Below are 26166 nucleotides of genomic sequence, written 5' to 3' on the forward strand. Positions count from 1 at the left end.
CAAGAAGATATGAGGGGTGAGCAGGGAGACACTGGAACTTGACTCATAGTATTAGATTTGGGGTGACCATCTAAGGGTGTGGTTTTAAAACTGTGTTTCAAGGAGCCCTTTTGGGGGAGGGGTGTGTCAGCTTCATCCCTCACCAGTGCCCCAGAGGCCAACACAGGCAGAACCTTCCAGACTCTCACCCCTATTTCGAACAAAGCAGCTCCACGCTTACCTATTTTAGTATTAGATCAAATTTAAAAAAAGGGATTTAGTGCCTCAAAAAAGTTTGGAAACCAATATTGTAGCTAGCGCAGCCCTTTGAGTGCTAAGTAAATAAAAGCCCAGGGAGGGACGGAGATGTTTCATGCCCCAAACTCAGGACCTCTGCCTGGGTTGCTGCAATGACCACGGTTTTTGTTTTGGGAAGGAAAATCCCAGAGTGTTGGAACTAGGAGGCACCTCCAAGAGCATCTTATCGACCCCCTTCCTTCAGTAACCAAGGCCCAAGGAGAATATGGGGATTTATTCAAGGGCCAGTGGTTGGTAGATGTGCCTTAAGAACCCCACATGGTGGGATTTGAACCATTCAGGACTGTGTCCCAAGGTAAGTGATACTTGATTGAGATGAGAAGAGCGACTGGTGACAGCAAGGTGACAAGGGGCAGGGAGAGCCCTCTGAGGAGAGCCGTCCAAGCAGAGGACCACTCAGGCCCAAAGCTCAAAACCACAGCTCCTGGGTGGAGACGGCTCCCATCTGTTTCTGCATTGACAGCTCACCGGGGAAATGTGAGATGTGAGTGATGTCCCACCTGTCAGGTGAGGGTCCCATGCAGGGGCTCTGGGGAGGCGCTGGGGTGAACATGGAGCCTGCTCCCGTGTTCACCCCAGGAGAGAGCTGCTCCCGAGAGAGGCATCTGGGCTCGGGCTGAGCCGAGTGGGCCACGGGGCTGGGCTGGCAGTGCTGGAGGGCTCACTGCGACGGGACCTGAATATGTAATGTGCCACGCCTGATGGGCTGTGAGGAAGTCCAGATGGCTCCTCTGGGCGGGAAAGGACATCCGCAGGGACGGTGTGGTACGTTTTCAGTAAATCTCCCTGAGGGTGCCCTGGGGGGAACACTGGTCACTCTCTCAGGGCATGTGCTTTCTGTGAAGACAGCATGTGCCCTGTTGGGGCCCAGGTCTTGTTTCTGGTCCTTGAATGTAGAATTTATTCCTTTATCAAGACTGACAGAGGGTTTGGGTCAGGGTCCTCGGAAATGTGGACATTGATGATTGTCACTCAGATACACTGAAAAAATGAATAGATGTTCTTGACAACATAACCTCCAAGGTGGATTCCTGCTCTCTTGGAGACATGAAGGCTGGCATCTGCCCGTGCCTGCAGAGGTGATTGCATCTAATGAGCTAAACATATTCCCCAGCTTCTTGAATCCGCCTGAGGATGAGTCCCAGGGCAGCCGATGAGACTGCGTGCCGTGCCGTGCTTTATCAATCCTGAAGTGGGGCAGTGACCTCCCGGTCACTCCTGTTTTCCCATATGCATTTGGAGGAGAGGGTGGAGAGCCCTCCATAAACTGTCATCCTTTCCAAGTGCTGAGATTCCAAAGCCTCGGTCCTTAGATGGGAAGCTGAGGCCTTTTGGGAGTGTGGAGATAGCAGTTTCACACTTCAACTTCCTCCATGCTGGTGTTTCCCAATGTGTGTTCTGAGGAGAGGTCCTACGAGATGCTCTATGACAAAGGGGTTCCACTGTCGTGTCATTTTGGGAAGTGCCACACTGCATATTCATTCTGCATGTCAGGTCTCTGCTCAGAAGGCACAACTTCCCAGACCACACTGTCTAAAGCAACCAGTAATACAGCCGCCAGTGACACCTTCTGTCTCCCTACCCCACTCCTTTCTTCTTCAGACTACTTTTAACGTCCTATTTTATGTTTACTTTTGCATTGTCTGTCTGGTTTGTTCATTACTGGATCCTAGTGCCTAGAACACTGCCTGAATCCAGTAAATATGCCTCAAATGGACCATTGAACCAATTAATACGTTCAAACCTTTAGGACTTATCCATAAATAACTATTTAACTTTGTTTAGCTCATTATTTTTCCAAACTTCTTTCTCCTTTTCTTTCTGTGTCTGGCTCATCTTATCACTCCATCCTGGGTCACATTTGGGGCTGGCTCTGACCACCCCGTGGAAAGCAGCCTGCCTCCCACCCCACCCAACTCTGTCTCATTACCATGTTTCATTTCCCTCATGGCACCAATCACCAATGGAAATTAACTTGGGTACTTATTGGTTCACACGTGGGTTGGCTCGGTCACCTGATAGACCTCCGTGAGGACAGGAACCTGGACTGTCCCCTTCACCACTGAAGGTCCGGGGCCTAGGACAGTGTCTGGCACCTGCTCAGTAATGATTCGCTGACCCCATTAACAGTCCTGAAAACTTAAATCCCACTGAATATGTTCTGGGACAGGCTGTCTTATGTCAAGTCTTGCAACAAGTTGCCAGCTGTTCTAGTACAGTGGCTGCTCCCTCTTGCACAGAGACACAGTGTCAGAGCTGGAAGGAACGTTAGAGACCATCTAGTCCGGTGCTGTCATTTTTCAGAGGAAGAAATGGAGACCCAGAGGTGGCTGTTCTTGCCAACATGGGACCAGCCCCCAGGCCTCCTGTCTTTACTCTGGTCCTCCTGTATTAACGTCCCCTTGCCGCTGTAGCAAATGACAAACTCGGCTTAAGACAACTCAGATTTACCACCTCACAGTCCTGGAGGTCAGAATCAAGATGTCAGCAGGCATGGAGGCGCAGCAGAGAGTCCGTTTCCTAACCTCTTTCAGTTTCTAGAGGCTTCTGGCATCCTTGGCGTGTGGCCCCCTCCATCTTCAAAGCCAGCAATGGCCAGTCCAGTTGTTCGCAGAGCACATCACTCTGACACCGATTCTCCGTCTTTCACTTTCGAGGACCATTGCAATTACCTTGGGCCCACCTGGATAATCCAAGATACTCTCCCCCTCTCAAGGTCCTTAACTTAATCACATCTGCAAAGTCACTTTTGCCATGAAAGGTGGCATATTGACAGGTTCCAAGGATGAGGACGTGGTCATCTTGTGTGTGAGGGGCGGGTTTCATTACTCTAACCTCCATCCCATCACAATGTCTGCCTCTTGGTACATCCTCGGGGCCAGCGCATGTGCTTTCCTCCCCCTCCCCGCCCCAGCACATCCTGCCCTCTTCCTCGGCCATTGTACTTGTCACATTGCTCGATAGCTTCTGCAGGAAGTGGCTGCCTGGCTGGACGGTGACTTCTCATGGGCAAGGCCCAGTCGTCTTTATGCCCAACCATTAGCACATCCCTGGCACCCAGTCAGCCACCGGGAAGGGTGGTTGGCGGTCCTGAGCCTGAGTGTTCTACCTCCGCTTTACTGCACCCCTTCCGTTCACTGTTCAGTGAACGGAAGGGGTGTCCCACCAAACTCTGGTGCTGGGGCTCTGCCATGGAATGGGGCTCTCAGAGGTCAGAAGAGGCCCTGGGCATGCCCATGTTTTGCTTTTCCTGCAGTATTAAAATATGAAAAATATTAAACCGTATTACAGAACATATGGATCTGTAAAAAATTTAAATCAACAAGGTAACCCTTTGACACCCAAAACACTATTCAGTGGAATTGTTCTGTGTATCAGCTCATCATACAACGTATACATAAACTAATTCAGGGTATTCCTTAGGGGTAATAGTCCCAGCTCAGGTCTGCTGCCCACATACCTTCGTGTCTTAGACAAACCGTGTAAAAATTTTAAATATGATGCTCTTTCATGAACAAGAAGCCCCATCGTCCACACCTCCAGCTCCTGGGAGGCCCTGCTTAGAAGAAAGGCAGATGGCAAAGCCTCTGGGATGTAGTTTGATATTTTAGATAGGACCTTTGGCAAGTCCTGTCCCTTATCCAAAATGCTGTGTACTCCTCAGTCAAGAAGCGTTCAGCGAACATGACCTCTGAGGTGCCTTTTCACCGGCATTCTGTTAACCTTGAGGTATTTGTGATAGATTTTGCCACCTGGTTTCTGGTAGAATCAATTGTTCTAATGTAGCCATGACAACAGTTTTATTTCTGGCCTGAGCTAATAAGTTGTTGCATCGTTGACCTTCCATTCACGGATACCGTAACAGATGCTCCTTCTGCTCTCCTTGGTGATTCTTGGCCTTAAAGAATCCGAGGGAGGGTCAGCTGACTTCCCCATGCATCTTAGTTGGGACTTGAACCCCAACTCTCTCAAATGCTCACCCACTTATGTTTCTGCTACCCATGTCAGATGGCAGGCCAGGTGAAAAACTGTGAAAAGCCCCAACTTTGAGGTAACTCTGATGGATTTTGGAAAGAAAATAGGACCAAAAAAATCATGAACAGTTGAAAACAATTTGTACGCTTATGTGTTATGTGCTTTTCTGCATCTGTGTTCTATTTTATAATAAAAATAAATTTTAAAAATCTCAAATAGACAAAGCTGAATCAATTGAGTCCCATGTCCTCAATGCACCCAAGTATCTTTCACCTGTTTCCTGAGCTCTTTTGGGCCTGCTCTTGTTGCATCCCCTTCTCAAAGCTTCCTCCAGCCTCTCCTGCCCAGCACGGCCCCCCTACACCCTGGACTCCTAGAGCACCTATGCCTGGGCTGGTCCATCCTTCATTCATTTACTCATCTGTTCATCGGGTATTATGATGCTCCTTCTGTTATCCTTGATGACGTGCAGTGTGGCAGAGTAAAAACGGCACAGGCCCAAGTGTCCAGGGACCTGGCTTCAGGTTTGAATTCAGCCATTCTCTCTCTCTCTCTCAACCTCTCTGGACCTCAGATTCCTCATTTGTGAGGTGAGGAACCTATTCTAGGCCAGGTTTGCAAACTCAGATGCATACAGGGACCAGACAAGTAAAGGAAATGAAGGAGGCTGGCCAGAGGAGGGTAATAGGGAATGGTGGTGACTGTGGCAAATTGGAGAGCCCTTGCCCATCTAAAAGGGACAGTGGCCATCAGCTCTAGATGATTGTTCCCATGCAGAATTGTGGGCACAGTACCTCCAGATAGTACTTTTTTTTTTCCCTAAGACAAGTTGGAATTCTTGATTTTTATGAGAATTTTCTAAAATGTTTAAAATATTTTTATAGGTCTGTGGGCCAAAGCCAGCCCCCCGATGCATCAGTTTGCAAGCCCTGGGCCAGAGTCCTGGTAGACTGCATTCCTACTCTCCTCCCCTGAAAGCTGAGCATGCTGCCTTGCACACCTCACTTCCTTTGAGTGTTGATGTGTGTCCCTCCCACTGCAGTTAAGGCAGAGACTTTTGTTAAGCACTTAGTGTCCTTTGCAGATAATAAGTGCTCACATAATAAGTGCTCAGTAAATGGTAGCTATGGAGGGCTAGATCGACGTATTGTACTGCTAAGCACACCCCAAGGACTAGCACGGAGCTGGATGTACAAAGAAGTCTCCAGTAGCATGTGCTGGCTGAATAAATGGGAACCTCACATTTTAATGCTGTTACGGAATCAGGTATGAAGTGGGTGCCAGAAGCCCATGCATGCTGTTTGGCAAAATGAGTGTAATATTTGGTAAAGAAGCCGATTCACCTGAAACCTCTAAGAGACAGCCCTGGTCTGTCATTTCTCCTCCACCTTATGCAAGTTAGGGAAATGGAGTCCTGCAAAGAGCAAGACTGTACCATTTAAGGCCGGGCTGCAACAGCCCTTTCAGGCCTTAATTCATTTACGCCTTCAAGCCATAAATTTCTCTCTCACCCTTTCTTAGTCCTTCCTTCATTGCCTCCACTCACCAGCAAGAGTTAACAGACAAATCAAGGCCATATCTTCCTTACCAGGGCCAGAAAAGAAAAGAAGCCCATTATTCCCCCAAATCTGCCACTCCAGGAGTGATCGCACCTTCAGCAGCTGACGGGAGTAGGACAAAGAAACACTTGAGCCCAGTGCATTGCCCCCTTTTCTTCACTGGAGGGAAAATGGGCCATTATTCCTGCCTTGTACCCTTCCCGCCAGTCCTCCCTTTAACCGCCAACAGAGAGAGGCCCCAGTGTCTGGCCTGTTCGACGCTGCAGAGACATATTAGCATATTTTGCATTTAAAAAGGACTTGCAAAATGAATTAAATGATTGGCATGGTGTTTCAAAAGGTTTATCCAAACTACTATTAATTGTGTGGTTTTAAACTTCACCCTTCCTGCCTGGAATGCCCTCGGCCTGGCAGCCAGCTTTCTCAGGAGACACCATACCAGGCGGGGGCATGTTTTAAGGCTCCTGCTACCCAGTGATTGCCTGAGCGATATGATACCTGGAGGCTTACTAAAGAGAACCGTGTCCTAGTTTCTCAGCAGAGCTTGCAGTTCATTTTCCTTCCATACAGAGCTGAGATTTACGCCAGTTCAAAACCTCTTTTTCTAAGGGCCTGGGGCAGCCATATGACAGTCTTCAGAGGCACCCGCAGTGCAGAAGGGGGCCGAATCTTGGAGGGACACCAACCTAACAGCGGTGGAGCGGGCGACAGGTGCCAGCTCTGACACTTATCCACAGGCGGTGCCACCGCCCTGGCTGGGAGGGCTGGCTGGAGGGGCAAGTGGCTTTGGAAAGGTGGAGGCTCTGGAGCGTGGTAGGAGGAAATGCTGACCTGGACCACTCTGTTTCGTACAGGTGAGGGAGATGGAGCTTGGAAAGGCTGTTAATTGCCCAGGGTCACAACCAACCCCCCCCACCCCGTTTTTTTTTTGTTAGTTTTATTGTGATAATATGCATAACATAAACTTTCCCATTTTAAGCGTTTTTTGGGGAGCAATTCGGTGGCATTAATTACATTCACAGAATTGTGCCACCATCACCACCATCCCTTACCGAAACTTTTCCATCATCCTAAACAGAAACTCCACCCTGTAGGCATTCATTCCCCATTTTCCCTACCCCTAGCCTCTGGTAACCTGATTTTCTGCCTCTATGAATTTACCTATTCTAGATCTTTCATATAAGCGGAATCACACAATTTGTATCCTTTGTGTCTGGTTTCTTTCACTTAGCATAACGTTTTCAGGTTTCATCCATGTTGTCACATGTATCAGAACTCCATTTCTTTTACAGCCAAATAATATTCCATTGTACGGATACACCACGTTTCATTTATCCATTCATTTGTCGATGCACGCTTGGGTTGTCACAAACCATCTTTATTCTCCATGGAAGTAGAATTCAGATCAGCTGACTCAATCCAGATTTGCTGCTTTCACAAGTTCTTGGGAAAGAAAAATTGACCAGGAGATAAGGGTTTAGGGGTGGACAGAGTTCTTTGGAAATTAGGAAGTTTGTGATCGAGGAACTTAGAAAACAACAAGCTGTGGCAGGACCTTAGACGTTAGAATAACAGAGGGCTGTTACTGTTAATGATAATAATGGTAATGGTAATAACTGCTAACCACCAGGCACGGTGGCATGCATGTGCTGTGCATCATACAACTCTGTGACGCGACCTGAGAGCTCCCTGTTTTGCAGAGGAGAACCCTGAGGCTCAAGAGAGTGAGTAACTTGCCCAAGGATGTCCAAGATGGCTCAAACGTCAGAATCCGAATATTTGGGAAAAAAGGAGTGAACCTCCCAAGAAAATGATGGAGAACTGGAAAGTACTCAGAGCAGAGACCGGACCAGGGAAGGCAGAGCTGGAGCTCAGAAGCGCTTTGGGGGCGCCGTGAAGAGGCAGATGGGAATGCAAGGTCCCAGGCAAGAGTGGAGCGAGGTGCAGGGCACTTGGGACAAAGGGGGCTGGCAAACTCAGTTCTGCTTCTGCAGGGAGGGCAGCTGTGACTGAGGAGCCAAAGCAAACACACAGGCCTGGGCCCAGGAGAGGAATGAAACAGTAATTCCCATTTTTTTAAGAACTGGAGAGGGGGAAGTGGAGGAACGCATGAGATTGAAGAAAGCAAAGGAGGAGGGGACACACACACACACACACACACACACACTGGGAGAGACCGAGAGGGAGAGGACAGACACACACACACACACACACACACACACACTGGGAGAGAGGGAGAGGACAGACACACACACACACACACACACACACACTGGGAGAAAGCGAGAGGGAGAGGACAGACAGACACACACACACACACACACACACACACTGGGAGAAAGCGAGAGGGAGAGCGCCTCCAGCTAGCTCAGCCTGGGTCATCATGTGGAATAAGGGTGAGAAGGAAAACGAAAACCTCAAAAGGAGGGAAAGCCCAGACCCATGAACGTCTCCGCTGATGTCCAGCTGAACGGGTCATTGGAGGTGCTGTCCCTATACCACACCCGGTTGGAACAGAGAGTCCCTGGGTCTGTGGGGAGATATGGATGTAGATGACGCACTGAGGCAGCCCTGGTGGGCTTGGGTTGAGGCCCCTCAGGGTGACAGAAGGGGGCGGGGGGGGGGCTATTGCCTTGAGAAGGTGGGAGGTTGATTCCATCTCAGGTGTTTTTCCTGTCCCCTCTTAGTGTTGCTGGATGGCAGAAGTGAATGGGCCCTTGGAAGGCTAATTATGAGGTATTCTCATTGAGAATATAAATAGGGTCCAGCGGCTTTGGACTCTCCCAGGGTCTTGTAGGCTGTTTTTTTTTGTTTTGTTTTGTTTTTTACAGAGTACCTGGGGGATGCCAGGACAATTCATTTACCCACTACAAATCAAGAGCATTGATTTCTTCTTAGCAATCATTAAAGCACTGAATTTCAGCAAAAAGTTATAAAATGTTTACTTAACTCTGAGCCAGCCATGGAATGGGGTATTATATAGCAATCTGAGCAGTGGTTATGAGACTGTCACAAAAAGGAGAGATGCTTGCTATGGAGCGTTAGTTAAAACAAGCTATATGCAAAATGTATGTGCAGTAGAATTATATTTTTAAAAATAATCCAGATATGCCCAAACAGGTTAAGTAACTTGTCCAGCACAACATAGCTGGTAACTGGAGAGCCAGGATTCAAGCGAGTGTGTGCTCTTTATCACAACCACACCTGTACTGCTGAGGGCATCTTGTGACACAATTGAACTCCAAATCTGCAAATCCAATCTTTTTAATTTGCAAAATGTTGCCTTTTGCATTTGAACAAGACCTATTCCCTTTTACTCTCATTAAAGAGCTTTAAGAATTTGTTACAGTGGTTAGAATTGTGTGGTGGAACTGTGGATAGTTTTTTCTCCCTTCCTTTTCAAAATGTCCTTTCTTTATAAGAAAATGTGTATATATGTGGGAGAGAAGATGAAAATAAGAACAGTTTGAAAACTAGCCCACCTCATTCTGGTAGCTGGGGAAGAAATTTCCTCTGCTTGAGCACTGTTAGAGACTATTCATTTTCTATCTGTAATCACAGATACCACACAATGAGATGCCTTAAACAATGGGTATTTATTAACTTCAAAAACAGTGGCATTCTCGGGGTTGGCTGCCAGCAAGCCTTTGGGTTCCTTGACTTTTCTGTCACCTGTGACATCCTCTCCTTTCTCTTCTGGGTATATTGACTTCTGGCTTCTTCTCCATGATGACTTTCTCTCTGTGGCCTTCTCTATAAAGCCTCTAATCATAGGATCAAGATGCATCCTTATCCAGGTGGCAACACCCTAACTAAAAATAAGGTCTTCAAAAGGTTCTGTTTACAATGGGTTCACCCCCACACGGATGGATTAAGGTTAAGAACATGCTTTTCTGGGGTACATCGTAATTCAACCAACCATAGGCACCAAGCTTAAAAGAAGCTTCAAGTGCTAAGAAACTTAGGAGGTAGTTGGAGAGACCAAATAAACAGCAAAGCCATGTGACAACAGTTACAAAGCAGTAGCTCCAGGAATTGAGGACTGTGAATTATAAAAATACCAAAAAGATATGAAATAAATGACCCCAGATGGAATTAAACTTGGTAGGTGTTCTGCACATAAAAAGTCCATTTGGAGTAGCATTTTGAAGTAGTGGTGGCTCTAGACTGGCGGAAGTAATGGCATGGGCAAATTGTGCGGCGGAGCCCTGCAATTGTTGGTGCCAACAAAGAGGATTTGTAGAGAGGGAGCATCGGAACACACTACTTTGGGGACTTGAGCACAGTGAGGTTTGAGCACAGCTGAACAGCCAATGGAAGACTCATACATGCAGCTCGTACCAAACCCCTGCTGTTGATCTTCAGCCTCATCCTGGAAGTCACTGGAGGTGTGCAAAGTTATTTAATGAGCTTGCACTACTGCAACCCCAACAGCTTTCAAGCATCCGCCCTCCTTTCCAAAACAGGAACCAGTGCGATCACCAGTGGGTCTCCCAGTTTGTATTTGGTGGTCAGAGCTGACCCGGGTGTAATTCAGTCAAATTAATTTTGCAGATTCCTAGCAGGTATACATGTGGGGAACAGAGGATGAGAATTTGGGGTGTAATAAAATGCGTTTCAGAAATGCTACCACGTTACGGCTTCATTTCAGTCCCTTGAGGTGACCACTAAGTAAACAGCTTAATTTCCAACCCTGCTGGAGATACAGAACGCAGCGTTCACCCTTGCCAACAGATACATGTCCCCTGTCTCTGTCAGTGCATAATGGCTTTTAGTAGAGTTAAGGCTGGGAAAAAGGGAACCAACTCCCTCTTATTGGGTAAAATTGAAACACTGGGAGACTTCCATTTCAGACAGATCTCTTCCCTCTCATATTACTGATCCGCAGCCCAGCCAACTCCCTTTCCAGCTCCTTCTGGCAAAGTGGAAGACAGAGGCAACCCAACTCGGGAGGCAAAGGAGGGTAAAGGAGACTGATGAGCTTTGTGTTTGGGATTTGTCTGCAGAGAGAAGATTTGCATTTCTAATAAAGGCCATGCCTGGGTGTGCTTCATCTCAGTGTTTGCGTGTCTCTAGCTCTCCAAGTTCTCAGTTTGCAGGGAGCAAAAGAGGGTCTTCACCTTAAAGAAACAGCTGTAGAAAGAGAGGGGAAAGCCCAGGATGATGGGACAACTGGGAGGCTTCCAGTGGAAGCCTGTAGAATGGTGTGGTAGCAAGCTGGGAGCTTGCTGGTGCATATTCCCTCAGGCCCATCCCTTGCACACCCTTTGTCTCTGCAACTGCAACTCTGTAAACACTTCCATCTGAGATTTTGAAATTGTTATTTCTCAGAAAAGAAGTAATCAGACATGTCTGTCCCGGCATTATTTATACTGCAGAAAGTTGGGAAAAGAAAAGCAATGCCCAACAAGAAGCAGATGGTTAAATAAACCAATAATTAAATAAATAAATGGTAGAACCCCATTAAGTCATACTTAATCGTATTTAGTAATGGGATAAGGACAAAAAGTGGTAAACGTTAAATGAAAAAAAGTAGGATATAGTATATATAGTTTTTATTTTTAAAAAATAAACATACACACAAGGACAGAAATACAGCACAATGTTAACATGGTTAATAAATACAGATGATTTTTTTCTTCTGTTATCTCTAAATTTCCTATAATGAATATATATATAAATATTTTATTATAAATGCTATGTGTCAAAGCAGGAACCCATCATATACCCTTTTATTTCCCTCTTTCCTTTCTCTTTTTTAATCTGCTCGCATGAGAACGTTGGTTTTTGCTGCCCCGGAAGCATCCGTGTTCCGTGCAGCCGAGCATCCTGTGGCCAGCAGGTAACAGCAAACTGCAGAAGGAGAGCACGAAGCCTGAACATTTCTAATTCCCCTCACTCGTCCATTCACTCATCCATGAGTTTGTCTAAACCCTCCTTGAACTTGTTTATATTTTTAGCTGGTTCCGCCTCCCAGGCCCAACGAGTTCCATGTGTTTTCCAGCCTCGGTGTGAAGGGACAGAGGCCTACCCGACAGGAATCCTCGGATGACCTCCTCTGGACACCACCCAGTCCTCCCACTTTTGCATTTCTCACATTAGGGGAACAAAATAAGAACAGCAATTACACAGTCACAATTACAATGCACCCTTATGGACATAATGGATTTTTGCAGCATTTGTAGAGTGTCCGCGATGGAAGAAACCTCAGAAATTAGTTAGGCTAGTGTTCCCTAAAAGTCAGTATTTCCAGAAACCCGTGGAAATTATACAGAGCCTAGGATAGAGGAGTACTGGTGGTGGGAGGTTTGGTTTGCTTTTGTTTGGGGCTGAAACTGGCTAACAGTGGTTACTTTGTATTGGTCAGAAACTCCAGCAGTTATGGGTGTGTCTAGTTTTTTGGTTAACGAAGAAATTAATATATGAGTGGCAGACCCCTAAAATTCAGGGTCTGAAGATGAGCACTGATGGGATCCTGAACCTGAAAACTCTGGGGCAGACCTGTAAGAAGGACAGGGCAGAGATCTGGCACCACCCTATGGATGAGAAAACGGACTCTCCGCCGCCTCACCCCAGGCTGGTGCGACGGGGACACCGGGCTAGAACCCAGGTCGTCTAAGACCTGGGCTGATTCCGGAGCATCTAACCTGCCTCTTTGTTTAAACCAAAGTCCTGAACTGTACTGGGAATAATTTAGTAGACCTTGAATTTGCACATCCTTCAACTTTGGTTTTTCTTTCCAGATGGAGTCTTCAGTGTAGAAAATGATTACTTTATTTGCCTTCAATTGCTCCAGTTGCCTTTCCAGATTCCTTAATCTTTCCTAAACTGTGGAAACACCTGTTTTTCAGGTTCATTCCAGGACAGTGGCAAGAAGGTGGGCTCCAGATCCCAATCCTGGCTACCCCCACTCACCAGTTCAAGACCCCAGGTGAGTGGGTTACCTTCTCTGAGCCTCAGTTTCTCCACCTGTAAAATGGGGATAACAATAGTATGTGCCTCAAAGAGAGAGCTGTTGAGAAGGTTCAAGAGCATAATGAATAGAAAGGGCTTGTCCGGTGCTTGGCGCCCAGTGCACGTTCAATAAATAGAAGTAGTCGTCATCGTTGTTAGTTTTCCATGGAAGGACCAAGACCAGGTCCGTGTCAACTTTGAACCCATTTTGCTTTCCTGGACCAGTGGCAGTACCTCACTGGCTGTGTTATTTGCTTTATCTTTTAGGAGGTAACAATCAAATAGCTCCTTATTCACCCAGGGCCCATTTTAAAGGGGAAGGAAAGCAAGGCCCAGAGAACCAACTTGACTTGCTCAAGTCACACAGCCTGTCGGGGCAGCGTGGAGAAAAGCCTGGGTCTCCTGTCCTCCAGGCTACAGCTCTTCCCTCTACAGGCCCTGTTCCCTCTGGACACCTACCTTGATTCTCCAAGCCAGGAAAATAAGGAGAATTGGAGAAACAAAAAACCAGATCCGTGGAAACCCTTGTACTGATCCCTGAGCGTTTACTGTGTGCTGCCACCTGCTTGGTCTCTTTCTTTGATGTAGCAGCTTTAGATGCCGCCGTGGGTGGGGGCTCATTGGCTCCTCCTTCTCCTCCCTCCCTCCCCGTGACTGCTCTCTGCTGGAACTGATAACCCCACCTGAGCACCCCTAAGTGAAGGGGTGGATGGCGGAGACAGGAGGGGCTACAGAAAGGCAGGCAATTGTCTGGAAGCTTCCCCCTGGCTTGATGCCCTTGTCCTCCCAGGACTTGCCAAGCAAGCCGTTATGGGAATTCCCCGAAGCACCTGGCCCCGTAAAGCCCTTTCCAGGTCTCTGAGGCCCCCTCCACCAGGAAACCTCCCTACCTGAATCGGCCACTCCCTGAGCACACCCTTGAGGGGTCAGGGAGTCAGGCACAGGCTGTGAACCAAATCACAGGGCTAATCTCACGTGTACAGGTGTTAGGGGGCAGTGTGCCAGGCAGAGGCCACCTGAGCAAAGACTGGGACGTGTGAACTTGCACTAAGCTTGTAGCTGAGCACTTAGTTGTCTTCTGATTGCTTTGAGTGTGTTTTTTCTCTCCAGCCGGACCCTAAGTGCTTCTAGGCAAAATATTGTAATGAATCCCCCTTTCTTCACCCCTGCATTTGCGGGGCTGGTTGACAGCTTAGAAAGCACCTTTGTAAGTGCGATTTTATTTGACCTGCTCAGTGGCTTTGTGAGGTTGGTCTTTATCCCCATTTTACAGATGAAGAAACTGGGGCCCTGAGAGGGTAGCTCGGTGGCCCAGGTGCCCAGTGACCAAGCCAAAACTCACTCTCAGATCTGAGGTCTGATTCCAGCTCCAACCTAGCTCTCAGCCCTTCTGGTCAACACTGAGCACATCTGTGGATTCAGAGCTTGACTGCAGAGCCCTGTTCTTAATGACAGCATGAGGGAGCAGATATGTGGGAATGAGCTCATAGGGCACAGTGGAAAGGGTGCTGGATTCAGAAGAAAAGACCCCTAGCTCAAGTTTGGCTCTGCAAAGCCTGAGTTCCAGGATCTTTGAATAGTCACTTCTCTCCGAGACTCAGTTTGTCTGGTTGGAAAATGAGGAGGTTGCAGGAGATCCTATCTCATAAATCTGTAGAACTCAGCACTTTGATTCCTCTCAGCACTCCCAGCCCCCCAGACCAGCAGCCCCCAGCTTCTCCCCACCACCTCCATCACTCGGGCCCCTGCCAGCCCCTATGCTCACCTCTCTCCAGCAAACCCAGTATCCAGCCCAGTGGAATCAGGTGTGGAGCCAGTCATAATGCTGGATCCCTGGCTCCATCCCAGAACCTGATATATGTGATTCCCTGGAAGATGAGACACAAGAACCTGTATTTCCTCCCTACACTTCCAGGAAATTCTGATGAACAACCCAACATGGCTTTCCTTTCCTGTGCTCGGGGATTCTCAAACCTTAGCAGGCTGCAGAATCATTTGGGGTTCTTGTAAAATGGTTGTCCCTACCATAACAATTTTTGATTCAATAGGTTGGGGATGGAGCCCCAAAGTTTACATTTCTAACAAGTTCTCAGGTAATGTGGGAACATTCTTTGAGAACCACTGCTCATCCCCTCATCACTTTTCCTAATAGGTGATCTTTGGGGTAGAGCTACCCAGGCAGCACATGAACATTTTTTTAGTGAAAATATAATTTTATTTTTGGAAAAAATTAAGAGAGATAGCTAAAATATTTGTTAAAAGATTGAGAGCTATACACTAATAAAATGTAAGTAGTGATTGTCTCTTAATGGTGGGATTTTGTGATTTTTGAGAAATAAGATATTATATTCTCCTTTATTTTTCCCAGTTTCCATAATAGACATACGATATTTAAAATTAAAATACATAAATGTTAAAATGAAATATTATCTTCGATCATACACACATGTACACATTCATAAACACACTCATAAACCAAACACACACGTACTGGTCCAGATATCAGAAATCTCCACATTGTAGAAAATACACAAAAGAGTGTTGTGAGAAGAAAAAAAAAGTTATTTCATATAAAGCTCAAACCACAGCATCAAGTTTTTTTAACACATGAACATTTTTTTTCTTTATTAGAGAACTTGTGGGTTTACCGAACTATCATGCATAAAATACAGGATTCTCGTACACCAGCCTACCACCAACACCTTGCATAGGGTGGAACATTTCTTACAATTGATGAGAGCAAACTTTTATAATTGTACTATTAATTGATGTCCATGGTTTAACTTAGGGTTTACTGTTTGTGTAATGCAGTTCCATAAATTAAAAAAAAAAATTTTATCACACATGAACATTTTATCAGGGAACTTCTGAAGGCAGTGTGCTTGCCTGCAATGTTATTGAGACATTATAATACAGCCACTCTTTACTCTGACACACAGTACATGCTAGGCCCTCTGCTAGATGTCTTTACAATCAGTAGCTCTAATTATTAGCCAGAGTTTGCAGATTCAAAAATTGAGGACCAGTGAGATTAAATGTAATCACTTCAGATTATACTTACTCTAACTGAGAGCAACTTTCTAGAGCAAAGTTCCCTCATTCCGCTAGCCTTCCTTTGCCATCTCAGCTATGAGGGACTCTTCATAATGGCAGGGGGCATTTTTGGGTGGAGGAGCCTTTCATTACTTCTCCACAAATTGCACCCTGCTGGTCGTGGCATTTGGCCCACTGCTTGCCACTCAGCTCATCAGTTAGCCCGTTTTTAAGGGACCCTGCATGGAAACAGGGACCACTATCGTTTTTGGAACTGTTGCCATTGTAGCACTCTGAGCTCCATGGATGAAAACTATGGGAAGTTGCCGGATCTTGGAGGACACAGGCCTTGTGTGGTTCTGCCTGGGTTCTGGCCAAGCTGATGCTGTGTTTGCCTGTGAGGTCCTTGGAAGAGAACCATTGGCATAGAATCCCAGGGACATCAACCAGATCGAGGTGGAGGAGTTTGTGTCTTCATGTCTAATTCCAGTGGCTTTCTCTCTGAGTGTCTGTGGGTTCTCTCTTAGCGTCTCCGGGGTGTTTCTTTCTCTCTCTCTGCTCTCTCCAAATGTTTCTGCCTCTTAATCGTCTCATAAAGGACTCCAGTAAAGGATTAAGACCCACCTTGAATGAGGTAGGTCACATCTCAATTGAAACAACCTAACCAAAAGGTCCTGTCCACAATAGGTGTGCCCCCATAGGATGGATTAAAAGAACATGGCCATTACTGGGGTACATAACAGCTCCAAACTAGCACACTCCACCCTCTGGACCCCAAAAAAGACATGTTCTTTCCATATGCAAAATACATTCATTCCATCACAATATCACAAAAGCTGTAATCATTTCAGTAACACCAAATTAGTACAAAGTCTTATCAAAATCAGTTACAGGTGTGGTCTATCCTAAGGCAAAATTCTCCTCTGGCTGTGGACCTGTGAAACTTAGAACAGGTTATCCGTTTCCAATATACAAAGGAAAGACAGTCATAGGATAAACATTCCCATTTCCATAGGGAGAAATTGGAAGGAAAACAGGGTCAAAGATCCCAAACAGTTCCAAAAACCTGCAGACTATATTAGATTTCCAGGTCTGAAAGTCATCCAGAGAATGATGTTTTATCCTCGGGGCTTGAGAAAGCAGCACCGTTTCCAAGGGCTTGCACAGCAGCTCTGCTCTCTCCAAACACTGGGGTGAGGGCTCCAACATCTCCAAACACTGGGGAGACCACCTTGCTCTCAGCTCCACCCTCTTCAAGCATTGGGGCAGCACCTGGACTCTCTACCATCTCCGGGACACACTCTCAACCCCCTTAGAACAGCGGGGTCATGCACAGGCTTTCCTCAATCCCCCGGGAATGTGCTCCACCCTCTCTGAGGCCTTGGGCGGCAGCACTCTTCCTGAACAATGGGGCAGCCAAGCTCTCCTCAATTCGCCAGGCATCTGAGAGCCCTGGGGTGGTAACACTCTTCCTGAAAAACAGGGAGGAAGGCCGCCCTCCTCAAATTCTGGAGCAAACTCACCCTCTCCCAGTGTGGGTGGGTCTGCTCTCCTGGCCTGAGGTTTCTTGATTCCAGACCTCAGCTTCCATGGTTCTGCCTTTGAGTTGATTTTTCCTTCGATCTGTCCTTTTTCTGTCCCTTTTAGTCCAGGCTGGCAGTGGTTCCGTGTATACAGATCCTGCCACAAACTTGTCAGTTTAGCATGCACCATATAAGGGTCCCAACCATCAGACAGTAGGACTTTCCACAGATCTTTTCTGAGATGGCTGACTGGTTGAATCCTCACATGGGGCTCTATTCTCTGGGGACTCACTTTCTGAAAACTCAGAATTTTCCAAACCACTTTCTGGTTTCTATGTACTCAAGAGTTCAGTTCTCAACTTAATCCCTTTCCTCTCACTTTTTACTATAAGCTGAAAGGAGAAGCCAGGCTACATTTTCCACATTTAGTTTGCAAATTTCCTCAGCTAAATATCCAAGCTCATTGCTTTCAAATTCTACCTTCCATCCAACACCAGGACTCAATTTTGCTGAATTCTCTGCCACTTTAAAACAAGGGTCACCTTTCTTCCAGTTTGCAATGACTCGGGTATCATTTCTGTCTGCAGCCTCACTGGAAGTGCCTTTAGCATCCATATTTCTACCAATAGTCTCTTCAGAGCAATCTAGGCCTTTTCTTTCAAGCTCCTCACAATTCTTCCAGAATATTCCCCTTATCCATTTATAAAGCTGTTCCAGCATTTTTGGTATTTGCAAATTGCAGCACCCCACTCTTCTGGTAGCAAAATCTGTTTTGGTTTGCTAAAGCTGTCGAAATGCAATATACCAGAAAATGGGTTAACTTTTAAGATTGGGGATTTATTAAATTACAGTTCTAAGGCCATGAAAATGTCCAGATTAAGGCATTGACAAGAGGATACTTTCTCTGAAGAAAGGTCTTTGGCATCCGGGGTTCCTCTGTCACATGGGAATGCACATGGTGACATCTGCTGGTCCTTCTCCTGTGTTCTGGCTTCCATGGCTCCATCTCTCAGCTCCTGTGGGTCCTTCTTGCTTCTCTGGATGTTTCTCTCTCTCTGCTCTCTCCGAATGTCTCTGCCTTTTATCCTCTCATAAAAGACTCCAGTAAAGGATAAGACCCACCTTAGATGGGCTGGATCACATCTCAATCAAAATAACCTAACCAAAAGGTCCCATCTACAATAGGTCTGCCCCCCACAGGGATGTATTAAAAGAACATGGCCTTTTTTGGGGTACATAACAGCTCCAAACTAGCATACTAGCTTGTCTCCCAGCCAGTGTGCCTTAGTGGGGACTTCTCCCCACTCACTTGGAAAGATGTGCCTGTTGTTTAATAGGAAGTTAATTGTTTTGTGAAGAAGTATAAAACATGGAGTAATTAGAGAGGAAGTACAGGTGGCCATGAGGGCTTTTTTTTACATTAGCTCTTTATTCTTACCATTTGTTGATACACACACACACAGATCATGATCGCAGCTTGTGTATATTTTACATCTGGTGAGGATCTCAGGAAGTCATCCAAGCCATTCCTGCCTTTCCTGCCGTGGCTGCCACTACTCCTACGTATGTTCTCTCTCTGTAAAGAAAAGGACAGAAGGCAGGGAAAGGAGGGAAGGAAAGAAGGACCCCCTCAGGCAGTGACACCTTGGGGGCCCAGAGGCATCTACACAGTTGTTTCAGGATGTCATCTTTCTGTTTTTGGAGGATAGACATTCTTAGCCCTAGACAGACTCCTAGCTTGGTGAAATTGGCTGGCGTGGGAACTGGGGTAAGAGGCTGTTCCAGTTTGCTAGAGCTGCCATTACGCAAAATACCAGAAATGGATTGGCTTTTATAAAGGGGGTTTATCTGGTTGCAAATTTATAGTCCTAAGCATAAAAGTAAGGCATCAACAACAGGGTATGGACACCTATGGCGTCCAGAAAACCTCTGTCACCTGGGAAGGCACGTGGCTGGCATCTGCTCCGTGGTTCTGGTTTCAAAATGGCTTTCTCCCAGGACATTTCTCTCTAGGCATCTGCGGGTGTTCTCTTAGTTTCTCCCAGGCAAACTCCAGACTAGCGAAAGTCTGCTTTCAGAGGCCGTCTCCAAAATGTGTCTCTGAGCTGCTCTGAGCTCCTTCTGTTTGTGAGCTCTTTTATAGGACTCCAGTGATTAAATCAAGACCCATGCTGAATGGGTGGGGCCACACCTCCATGGAAATAATCTAATCAAAGGTTATTACCCACAGTTGGGTGGGTCACATCTCCATGGAAACAGCCTAATCCAAAGATTCCAACTTAACACTAACTAATGCGTCTGCCCCCACAAGATTGCATTAAAGAACTTGGCGTTTGGGGGGACATAATACATCCAAACCGGCACAGAGGTCAACAATTCTAGTCCAGGATCCGCCACTTAACCATGCCACCCTCTCCGGGCATCTCCTGGAGAATCTGACCTGCCCATCTCTTAAGGGATGCTGAGAAGGCAAAAGAGATCATAGATATAAAGCATCCCTCCAGGCTGAGAGCTGGGGAAGTTGTTAGTTAGGGGCAGGAGGGCAGAAATGAAGCTAGAACCAGGGGCTCCTCATGGCATCCTTATTATTTCCCTCTATGTGATTGTTTTGCAAATAGTGAAGTGACGAGGGAAGTGGAAGACGGTCGCGGTGGAAGGAAAACAACTCTGGGAGTCTCTGTGGCCAGAGCACCTTCTCGAATGGAGCTCTTCGTGGATGAATTTGCTCTCCCTGCACACAGTCTGTCTGTCTCAGTCTCCCTCTGACGCACATAGGCACACGTCTCTGTAACAGCTGAAAGGCAATCTCTGTCCTTTAGAGGCTGGAATCCCACTCTTGCTCACTGATCACGGGAAACCTACTGAGCATTATCCCACTTTTCAAATTAGAATGCAGGACGAGGAGGAGTGAAGCTTGTATTTGGTGGCCTAGCACTTGCCTGGGCAACCCCCCCCCAGGATCCTCATCTGTCTTCCGTAAATTCTGACATTCCTGGTCCCCCTACCCCAAAACACTCACAGGGTGGAAAGAAAGCAAAGAACCTGGGCTGTGAAGACATGCAGACATAGGATTGGAACTCCGTTTCTCACTGGCAGTGTGACATTGGGAAAGTTACTTAGCATCTCTGAGCCCCACCTTTCTCTGGGCAATAACACCTCTTAATGTTGTGAGGACTAACCAAGATTAAGCCTAAAGAGTGCTTTAATACGGTGTCTGCCACGTGCTAGGTATTCAATACGTTATCTGCTGCTATTGAAAATGTTGTGGATGATGTTGAAGATCACATCGTTGGCATCGTTTTCCTAAGGGAATTAACAGGTTTATAATTTAAATGAGTTCTCACTAGGCCTCCAGCAACCTCACTGCATAATTAAAACTAGTTTTCTACCCAGAAAAGAACAAATATTGTCCAAGTTTTAAGTCCTACTGGGCTGTTATCTTTGAAATACTGAGATGCTGTCACAGCGGTTCCCAATTATATACCATGTGTGCATATCTTCATATCTGAAAAAAGGATATAAAATTGCAAACACTAAAAGATACAGGTACAGTGAAACTGGAAACCATTAAAATGAGATTAAAAGCGCAAAAGAGCAAAAGTGGAACCAGGGAGTCCAGTTGGGAGTGGTTGTGGAAGTTCAGGCAGGAGATGACAGTGGCTGGAACTAGGGTGGTGGCGATGGAGATACAGGGAAGTGGATGGATCCGGAGATGCGTAGAAGGTCAGTCGGCAGCCGTGTTGGTGGACTGGCTGCAGCGCTGACTTCCACGCGGGCTGAAGGGTGGTTGGTGGCGGACGAGGGTACAGGAGGACCAGTTTCCCGAGATGGGCAGGGGCGCGTCAAGGACCCTGAGTGAACGCGTCAGGGCACAGCCATCTAGGCACTTGCTTTTGGGAAGAGGATGTATTTCCCCAAACGTTCGGCCTGGGATGGCAGAGAATGGGTCCTAGTCGCTTGCTCCTGGGCATTCAGTAAATGCTTTCTGTGGGCTGGGAGTGCTTGACCGCCGTTTTCCCATCAGCCTGTATGCAAAGAATGCTGCCACTGGCGCCACCAGGGAAAGGAATAGCGAATGAGCCCATCTTGGAATGTTGAGCCTGGTGCAAGAAACAAACAAAACCCCCTGCTGCCCTACCTTCTAACGTTTCAGGCTTTGCCGGTCTCCATGGGCTCTTTTCTTTGCTGATGTTTGAAAGTGATTCATTTTTCTTTTTTTCTTCTTTTCATACTGTATTTAGGCCTTAAATAACTTTTGCGCGGTACTGGCTTCTGAAAAGATGAAACCTAGGGCAGTAATAGTAACATCAACAATAATGATAAACATTCGTAGAGTGCCGTTCCATTAAAAGACTGCGTTTATGTACATCTGTTTGATTTTAACCTCACGAAAATCTCTGCGGTGAGATAAGTGGTGTGTTTAGCTCTGTTTGTGCAGCCAAGGAATGTAGTAGCCAAGGGCTTGTGAAATTATGATATTAATAGCACCTACCTCACAGGGTGATCAAGAGGAGTCAAAGAGTTGAGCTGAGTTAGGTGCTTGGTAACGGGCTGGCACGTGAATGTTTGCTGATGGGACTATGATTAGTGCATAGATAGAGAAACTGAGGCACAGTGAGGCTGTGATGTGCACATACTCAGTGGTGGAATCAACTTCAAGTCGTGTACACTCTGGTACTCCTGAATGCCACCCTCCAAAGGAATCTATGTTACAAAATGGTACTCAGTTGGACCCAAAGGGTGAGACTTTGTTAAATTCTCATTTTTCCTGTATGAGCGTCCCCACCCTTCTCCCAGCCAGCAGTCTCCACTCTGCTCCCTTGCAGGTTGGCCTCCCCCTGACACTCTGAGCTTGTCCTCTCCTCCCTGTCTAGTGTCTGTCTAGCATCCTCCAGTCCTCCCCATTCATTGGGGTAGGGCTCAGGGCCCGTCTCCACCTCTTTCCCTGACCCCCACCCTCATGCCCCCCCTTCTCCAGAGATTTCCGCAGTGTGGAGTCACCCCACGGTCAAGCACGTGACGTCATCCATCCCAGGCGATTCCTCATCCAGGACTTGGCTCCCCCATTGGGTAGTTGGAGACAGAGGCCTCTTCTTATTCCTTGTCCCTCCATCCCCATGAGCCTGACCCAGTGCCAAGCCCAGAGCAGGTGCCATGAAGTTTTACAACTGCCTGATAAAAAATAACCGGGTTAGTAATCACCAGAACCCATCTTTACAATCGGGTGGTGTCGTCATTGATGTCCTGTCCTTGGGGAGCTCATTCCTTATTTCAAAGGGATATCCACGGCACTGCCATCTGTTACCTCACATTCTTTACATTTTCCTTGGTCTCTGCCCTTTGAAGGTGGCTCCAAAATCAAATCTGTGGAATCAGCAATGTAACTTCCTCAAGAAATATAGTTGCGGGGGAGGTGTGTGTTCAGGATTCAGGCCAATTATACAGTCGACGTGCCTCGTTTTCCTCTTTGCCTTATAATTTGACTCTGAAGACACCCAGGTCAGGGCTTCCAAACATGTCCTGGGCAAGGGCTGCAACACGAAACAAAGCGAAGGGTCTGCCAAGGGATGGTTCTTGTTTGGCTGGGTCGGTTCTGGCGAGTTTTCAGAATTTGCCCTCAGAATGTATTTTTGGGAACGAGTAAGCATCTGAATGCCTCCTCGTTACTTCATAACCAAAGAGGCGTGAGTAGCTGTGAATGTGTCTGGGTACGTGTGTGCCTGTGAGGGAGAGAGGGCCTGCTGGGTCAGCCCCGGGGGCAAGCGCCTTCCAGAAAGAGAATCCTGTTGCTGAAGCAGCCCACTGGGCTGAAGGATCACCTCTCTCGGTTGTCATTGGAGAAGGACAGGGTTCACAAATCTGCCACCAATCTCCTTCCTTTGCCTCATGCCTTCCCCTGCTCGTCTCCACATTTGTTTCAGCCCAGTGGAACCCTCCACTGACCTGAATTTGATTATTTTATTCTTCATAAATAAAGCACTTCCCTCCTGTCCCCAATTCCCACCCCCACCCCCACAATTAACTGACTCCTCTTCAGTGTTCCGCAAATCCGGTTTTCCGTGGGAAGAGCTTTGTGTTCAAATCCGCAGGCCCCACTGTCGAATCCTGCTAAAATGATGAAGATTTGACAACCTGAGAGGAGGCAGATAGGAGGGGCTGTTTTCCCCAGATTCCCAATATTTGTTTTTTTTTTTTTTGTTTGGCAAAATATTTTCCTGGGCATCAGAGGAAGAGGAAATGGGCAATCACTGTTTCTTCAGAGAGCCGTTTGTAGCCGGCTGGCACGGATTCCCCAGCAGGCCAGCACACTGTGCACCCAGGCCCTGGGCCAGGGCTGAGGGTGAGCCCAGGGAGTTGCAGTGTGGGTGTTTTAGAAAGAGGAGGTGGTTTTGAAATCCAGACCATACACAGTTCCTGAGTGATTGTTATGAGTCCTGAGGCGTTGCTGAAATCTGTTTACGGAGGCTGCTGCCCCACCAGGGTCTCCTCGTGGGCGTTTGTCTGTGATCCCAGCAGCTTGTAGGCTGAAATCGCTGTATGGGTGAAATGCCCAGTGAGGCCCGGGATCCAGGCAGTGGCTGCTGAGCACCTTTTGCAGCTGGACGGGGTCTTTCTGGGGTTTTCAAGGTGGAGAGGTGGGGCTGTAGCATGGAAAAGGTGTTTGGCCTCCCTCCGAAAGGGAGCCGGGCACCACCATCCACCAGCTCTGTTCCTTGGCGCTGCCTTGAGACTCTGCATCTCCATTTCCTCACTGGAGGGACGGGGTTAACCACGGCCTCCTGCCGGCAAACAGCTCTGTAGACCTGCGGTAAAAACTCTGCCACTCGCTTGCTGTGTGACTTTGGGCAAGTTACTTCACCTCTCTGTGTCTGGTTTTCCTTGTATTCACTTCTAAGGGCTGCCGTACCAAATGACCATACACAGAACTGTGTTCTCTCACACTTCTGGAAGCTGAGCGGTCTGGAACCCTGGTGTCGGCAGGACCACACTCTCTATGAAGGCTCTTGAAGGAAATCCTTCCTTGCCTCTTCCAGCTTCCACTAAATCCCTGCTTTCCTTGGAGCCGCATCCCTCCAGCCTCTGCCTGTCTCCACAGGCCTTCTCTTCTGTGAATCCATACTCTCTCCTCATCTGCCTGTGTGTCTCTCCTCTGTGTGGCTCTTATAAAGACACTTGTTATTAGATTTAGGTACCACCCGGATAATCCCAGATCTTCTCATCTTGAGATCCTTAACTTACTACACCTGCAAAGAGCCTTCTTCCCAAATAAGACCACATTTATGTTCCTGGGGATTAGGGCATGGGCCTGTCTTTTGGGGGGACACCCTCCGGTCCTTTACATTCATCTCTCAAATGATGTGCTCACCACATTACAGAGATTAAATGAGTACCTGAGGTGCTTCAACCAGTGCCCGGCTCACAGCAACCACTCAGACAGCTAATCCTGATTCCTGCCTCGCTGGGCTGTCATTTCATCATCATCACAGCCGACTTTCATACAGAGGCATCCCAAACTCAATACGTCGAAAATGAACTCTTGCCTTTCCCAGGCTTCGACATCTCAGTAAATGCTACCTCTGTTTACCCCAGGTCCAAGCCAACATCCCGCCAATAATGCTTGTTTCCTCTTCACTCCCACACCATTCCACCTGTGAATCCTGGCTGCTCTGCCTTCAAATTGTACCCCCGATCTGACCACTGCCTTCCAGGACCACCACGCTGCACCCCTCCATGAGGCGCCCTTCGCACTCTGGTGGAGGAGAGTGATCCCCTGGAGTTGTGCAGTGCACAGCCTGAGCAGCTACACCTGGCGGCACTGCTTCTTGCCACTTCTGCCACCACCCCCTGTTCAAGCCACCAGCACTCTAGTGTGGATTGTTCCATGGTCGTTTACTGTCCTCTCGGCTCTGTCCACTCCTATCATCACATACACACCTCCCATGATAGCCTGCTCTCCTCTGAGCTATGTTCTAAAATCATAGATGAGATTCTGTCCCTCCCCTACCCCAAACCCTCCCCTGGCTCCCCCATCTCACCCAGGGCAAAGTCCTCATGACGACTCACAGGGATCACTTCCCCTGTCCCACTGCTGCAGCCACTTGGCCTTTGAACACCACGATTGCACACCCTTGCATTTGCCCCTGCTGTTCCTCAGCCTAAACACTCTGTTCCCGGCCGCCTTTGTGTCTTTCTCCCTTGCTTCATTCAGGTTCTGCTTAAAAGATGCCTCCCCACCCCCACCCCAAAGAGGCCTTCCCAGATCAGGGTCATAGCTAAAATAGGGCCCCCATAACTCTCCGTCCCCTCATCCTGGTTTTTCTCAAAAGCACTCATCGCCATCTGACATGTTTGATGTTCATTTGCTTGCTCAGTTGTCAGCTTTCCCCTAACAATGGGGGACTCAAAGCCCACGAAGGGAGGCCTTGGTTTTGATCACTGCCGTATCCTCAACACCTGGCACGTGTTAGGCACGTGGTAAATATTTCCTGGATGAGGGAACGTGCTGAAATTTTATTATGGGCCCGTCTCTGGCTTTACATGCATTTTTTCCTGCAACAACCTTATGGCGTCGGTACTGTTAAATCCTCACTTGTCAGGGCTTGGAGGCCCAGAGAGGATAAATGAATGTTCCCTGGTTACCCAGCTAGTGGGCGATGGCAGCTCGTCCGACTCCAGAACCCACTTTCTTAATCACCATCTGTCTTGAGGCTGAGATGAAAGACTGTGGGTGAAAGATCTTCTGGAAGTGGAAATGCGCTTTGTGAAAGGACCAAATGACGGTAACTGTACACATGGTATCTAAGCAAACCACTCTGAATTGACGT

General features: G+C 47.4%; 1 protein-coding gene across 4 annotated transcripts in view; it reads left to right on the forward strand.

Annotated features, from left to right (window-relative positions):
• ZHX2 (zinc fingers and homeoboxes 2) overlaps nt 1-26166 on the forward strand; it is a 162186-nt gene that overhangs the window by 36651 nt on the left and 99369 nt on the right. For 2 of the 4 annotated variants that reach the window (XR_005211619.1, XM_037802908.1), the window contains exon 2: nt 12683-12762. The exons of 1 other annotated variant lie outside the window; for it this stretch is intronic. The gene's annotated coding sequence lies outside the window, so the exon portion shown is untranslated. Of the gene's footprint in view, nt 1-7447; nt 7750-12682; nt 12763-26166 lie in introns of those variants that run through there. One more of the 4 variants, XM_037802909.1, reaches the window with a different exon arrangement.

This window comes from Choloepus didactylus, chromosome 14 (assembly GCF_015220235.1).
Source record: "Choloepus didactylus isolate mChoDid1 chromosome 14, mChoDid1.pri, whole genome shotgun sequence".
NCBI classification, from domain to species: Eukaryota; Metazoa; Chordata; class Mammalia; order Pilosa; family Megalonychidae; genus Choloepus; species Choloepus didactylus.